The sequence below is a fragment of the Magnolia sinica genome, chromosome 8 (assembly GCF_029962835.1).
Source record: "Magnolia sinica isolate HGM2019 chromosome 8, MsV1, whole genome shotgun sequence".
Classification (NCBI taxonomy): Eukaryota; Viridiplantae; Streptophyta; class Magnoliopsida; order Magnoliales; family Magnoliaceae; genus Magnolia; species Magnolia sinica.
Window position 1 is genome coordinate 27171599 of NC_080580.1, and position 5599 is coordinate 27177197.

Below are 5599 nucleotides of genomic sequence, written 5' to 3' on the forward strand. Positions count from 1 at the left end.
TTATTCATTCAACACTTCTCAAAAGGCGGGTATCGTAGGACAATTTTCAGTTGTATGAATGTTGCAATCACAGATGCCGCAAACACTTTCATTAACCTTATCCTTCTTTCCTTCCATGGCCTCAACTTTTCTTATGAGCATAGTCACTTTATACTTGAGATCATCCTCTTCTTTCAAGAGATACAATCCACCTTTCTCCTTAGATTGAGTCGGCCTAGACGTGGTGTTCAATTTTGGGTAATAATCCCATGATTGTGTTTTTTCAGCAAGACTATCGAGGTAATCCCATACCTCGTCAACATTTTTATTAATGAATTCTCCATTACACATTGTCTCGACCATTTGGCGCATGGAAGATGTCAGTCCATCATAGAAAAAATTTGTAATGCGTCACGTTTCAAAGCCGTGTTGTGGGCATGAACTGACCAAATCCTTGAACCTTTCCCAACATTGGTAAAATGTTTCATCCTCCTTTTGGGTGAAGTTCATGATTGCTTTTCTAAGGGTAATCGTTTTATGATGTGGAAAAAATTTCTTTATAAATTCCCTTTGCATATCATTCCATGTGCCAATGGATCTAGGACGCAGTGAATGTAACCACGTCTTAGCCTTCTCCTTCAAGGAAAAAGGAAAGAGTTTCAGCCTGACTGTGTCCTCAGACACATTTTGAAAATATAAAGTGGCTATGATCTCATCAAACTCTTTTAAATGTAGATATGGTTCTTCAGATTCAAGCCCATGGAACTTAGGAAGGAGTTGGATAACCCCTGGCTTGATGTCCATATGTCCTGTATTTTCAGAAAAAATCATGCATGAGGGCATACTCACCCCCGTTGGTTGTAAATAATCTCGTAGAGTTCGAGGCGGGGGTGCTTGATACACCTCATTCTCATCCTGAGTGTCCTCTACCCTAGGTTGGGGTAGAAGAGGTTGGTTTTCAGCCATCACTTCAATTAACTCAGGAGATTTGGAGTGGTGTCTAGTCCTGTAATGGATAGTCAAGCCCTCAACCAATCTTCCTTCAGTCAAGAGACGTCGAGTATTGTCACTGGCCCACTTGGGCATGAAACACTTGCAGCCCTCAATCAAATTCGAAACCTAATCCTAAGAAAGGAAAAGAAAATCTAAAGAGAAAGAGAGGGTTAGAAAGAAGTTACCAATTTGGAGTCTCTCAGTTAAAAACCTGCAAAAGAAAATAAAACAAGTCAGTTTCTAAAGAAAAGGTCTAGAATTATAAAATCCTTTAAAAAGAAAGATAGAAGTAAACTAGTTTCTAACAGAAGAAATTCCTAGAAGAAAGTGGAAATTTCTAAAATAAATTAGGAAAGTCCTAAACTAGAAAGTAAGTTACTAAAAGGGATATGAAAAATAGAAAGTACAGAAAGAGCTTACCAAATTAGAAATTTCTATCTTAAAAGCCTACAAAATAGGAAAGTTAGTTTCTAAATAGAAATTCTACAAGTAAAAAGTTTCTAAAAATAAAGGAAATATGAGTTAGTTTCTAAAATTAGAAAGAATTTCTTAAAAAAATAAAAATAACAAACCAAATTTCTAAAAACAAAAGAGGAAAGTTTCTAAAAATAAACTATTTCCTAAAAATAAAAAAATACTAGAATTAGATAATTTCTAAAACTCAAACCCTAATTCTAAAAATAGAAAAAGTAGAAGAATTAGAAAGGATTACCAATTTAGAAGTTTATGTCAGGATCCTACAAAACATGAAACAAGTTAGTTCTAAAAATCAAATAGAAATAAAATCTAAAACTAAAGTTAGTAAAATCCTAATCTTAACTAATCCTAAACCCTATTAATTTAAGAGAATCGCAACCGTCAATCCCCGACAACGGCGCCAAAAACTTGTTCACTCCCCAAGTATAGGGTTGTGATGTAGTAATAATCTCGGTACGACCGAGGTCGAATCCCAAGGGACTGAAACCTGTATGTAATTTGAAAATAACTAAAACTAGACTAAGATGAAATCTAAATTGATTATAATTTGAGGAATAATGGTGAAATATTAATGTAAACTTAAGAAATTTAGAATTAGGAAACTAGGGACTTAGAGGTAGGAAACTAGGGATTCAGAGGATCCACTTGTAGAGATCAGGGAGATCTTATGCCTGTTTCAAGAACTCAACTGGACTTAGAGTCCCATCTTCATCCAGTTGAAGGGTGTAACCATAAAAATCAACTGAACTTCCTTTGATATAGTTTTCAAGAGATGAAAGGTATATGAATTAGAATGGATTCCATCACCAAACCATGCCCAGGAGACAAAGTAAACAACAGAATTAAACTAATTAAAAACCAATCAACATGATATGAAGGTTAGGAAGGGTACCGTCATCCAACCATGCCCAGGAGACGATGGTGAACGATAAGGCTTCTTGACGTCATAGACATAAAAAGGAGAAAGAAATACTCAAAGCCATCGCAGATCTATTGTAATTTCAGTCACAACAGACCATTAAAGGCTAAAAACATTCCCTTAATAATCAAACTAAAATCAAATTCAATTCATAAATTAAAATTAAATTAAAAGCATAAAATAGAGTCTCCCATCTCACTACAAGCTTCACCTCTTAGCCCTAGCTAAGAGGTTCAGCCACTTATGAACATGATTAACTAAATCTCAAAAAGAAAAGGAAATAAACAAAAATAGGAAAGAAATACTCTTCTTCAACGGCCTCCACGCTGCTCGTCCAAAGCTTGGATCCCGACTCAATTGCTCTCCCTCTTTCTCTTACTTTTTATAGGTAATGAAGGCAGTAGCTGCGTGTAGATCCTGCTGGGATCGGGGGAGGACCGACTTTACGCAGCAGAGTTGTGCGAAGTGCCAGCGGAAGAAAAACACAAATAGGTTCGCGTTTGGATGGACTTTTTGGCAAGAGGATCACCGAAAAGCATGCTTTGACGTCGTGGTTAGGGTTATGGCCACCCTATGAAGCTTGTGGATGGTCTGGATCGACCATTCGATCATCACCACAGTCGTGTAATAGCCCGAAAAATCCGGTCGATTTCCGGACGCGCGGACATGCATAACTCTTCTTGCGCTGGCTGTCGGTGGGGCCCATATTCTATGACGTTTGAGAAATCTACGCTGTCCACCAGATTCATCTCGACAAACTCATCAGGAATGGATGGTTCTTGACTGAGGTGTGGCCCATGTAACTTTTCCCTACACCCTTTGTCTTCCTTTTAGATGGTTGAAAACCAATCTTCATTGCTTCTTACAATTCTGTCATTTAGGCTTGCATGAGAGGGAGCGTGGGCTTCTAATGGACGGTCCAGATTAGACCGATGAAGCACGGTGGTGGCCCACAAGATTCGTCCGCAGCGCATTTGTGCTGTGGTGGTCGGTGGACCCATGATTGATGTTGGGGGTGCTAGAAAGAAAATCTAGTCCGACCATTGTGTTCACCTTAAAAAATCGTTCGGGAATGGTGGTTTTAGAGTGAAATTGGTGTGGCCCATAAGATCTTCTTCTCCGTCGTCCATCCTGCGTTTGATGGTGGAGATTGCCCGAGTGCATGCATGGGACAATAAGGAGATCTTGGAGAGGGTCTTGGCCATATCCCGAGACAGAGAACGTTCGGATCATCAAACCAGGATGATGAGTGGGCTCTGCCATCGAAAAATGGACGACAGCTTTCCGTCCACGTCGCAAGAAGAAGGCGGGTCACCGCCTTTGACTGGCCGACTCCCGGCACAGCACAGTAAGTGTGCACTGTACGCACACGTGCACATATAGGGCCCCCTATGATGTTTCTCGAAATCCAATCCATCCATTCATTTTTATCATTTAAGGCGTTAAGTCCAAAATTAAAGCGTATCCAGAGATCGTGGGCCCCACTTAAGGATTTAAGGGGTTGATCTGCCTGTTGGGCCACAGGGATCCGATGGCTCAAATTTGATGTGTACGGTTAATTTATGGTCCTCGAGCCATGTATGAAGTTTCTAGCCAAACGATGGTGGGAACCCCGTGATCTTGCATTCGGACCAATTTTAGGCCACTTGAGCTTCGATTCTCGATTTTCTCGGATCTCGGCGTGTAAATTCTTCAAGCTTGGTCCTCCTGAGTCCGTCCCTTGCCTTTAGTATCATCGAGCGTTAAATCCATGCTTTAAGCTCCCTTTTCACCCATGCTCGTAAATACACTCTGCATCACAACATGATTAAAGCGGGCCATTAAATGGTATCATGTTCATAAATCCAATAAATAGCGTCTAATATGCAATATTTGACCCTCAACACACCAATCCATCATTGATGTTGGACCCACCAAAATTCTCTCCTAAACCAGCCATAATGAGGACAAAAGGATAAAGGACAAAGAAGAGAAGAAGACAAAGAATGGGGACAAAAAGGAAGAAGAAAAAGGGACAAAAGGGAATGATCAGAGAATCTGGGCAAGAGAAGAATAACTAGAAAGGTGCTGAGAAACGGACAGAGAAGAAGGGCATTTGCTGGTAGAAAAGATGGAAGGGGTGATAATTGGATTACCACTTGCAGTAGTTCAAGTACCGCCTGCAGGTTCTGCCCTCTCTCCATCACTATCACACCTGACAGAGCAAAATAGGAGGAAAAAAGTGAATGGGCGGTAGTCCAACTACCACTCGCGGTAGTCAAACTACCACCCTGGCCCACATTTTCATAAAGTTAAGGGTGAGACCCACTTTAGGTGCCCTGGAACATTAAACCTCTGCCAAATAACTCATTGGGGATTGTAAAACACTCAAAGGATAATCCGAACAGTGACATCAGGCAATGAAAGTTTCATATATACAGAAGATTAGACAGCTGGTGATACATGGTCACATGATACAATGAAGTTAATCATCATCAGGTATATAGTCATCCGTGTCCTTCTGATGAACATATGGCCGCAAAAGTCCCCCTCTGGCAAAACGCACACCGCCACTCGAAGCATAGGCAGGCTGCAAAATAGGGTTGTTACCGTACTGCTCACACCATGAGTTGTACTCCCTCACTGGATTAACGACGGCGATCATGTCAAACCCTTACAAAGCAGTAGTCAACTCCCGCTCGGGCACTGACCTCCAATCAGACAGACCAGATGGTGGATTGAGCGGAACGAACAGACTGCTAGTCAACTGCCAAAAGAGCCTCTCTCCAAGTTACCACTTCGTTACGTGAGGATCTTCCAAGATGCGGCATCGTCGTAAAGCCTGAAAAGCCTCCTGAGCTGTAGGAGTAAGCACCGCATTCGACCGAAATTACAGCCTGGTATGGAATTGCAAAAAATAAGGAGATCAGGGACAAAAGGTGAGCATGAAGCAGACAACACAGGGTAGGGTAATTAGCTACATCATCAGGGACAATGGCATCGACATTCGACCTCCACGTAAGGTCAGAAAACATGCACATACGGCTGCAGTTATCCTTGTACCACAGCATCATACGCAGAAAAGGAGGCATATGGTCAATCAACGTGGGGGCCAAATGAGGAAAGTGGTCAAAGAAGCAGACCTGCACGAGGGTGTAATTAGAATCGCATCAACCATCTAGAGGGCAAATGCAGACAAAAGGGGACTGGGCATGCACCTCAATGACCGGGCAAAAGCTAGTCAAAGACCTG

General features: G+C 41.4%; 1 non-coding gene across 1 annotated transcript; it reads left to right on the forward strand.

Annotated features, from left to right (window-relative positions):
• Positions 1-400: 400 nt before the first annotated feature.
• LOC131254496 (small nucleolar RNA R71) lies at positions 401-507 on the forward strand. The gene has a single exon (XR_009175608.1). It is a non-coding gene; the product is annotated as a small nucleolar RNA R71 (small nucleolar RNA).
• Positions 508-5599: the final 5092 nt, after the last annotated feature.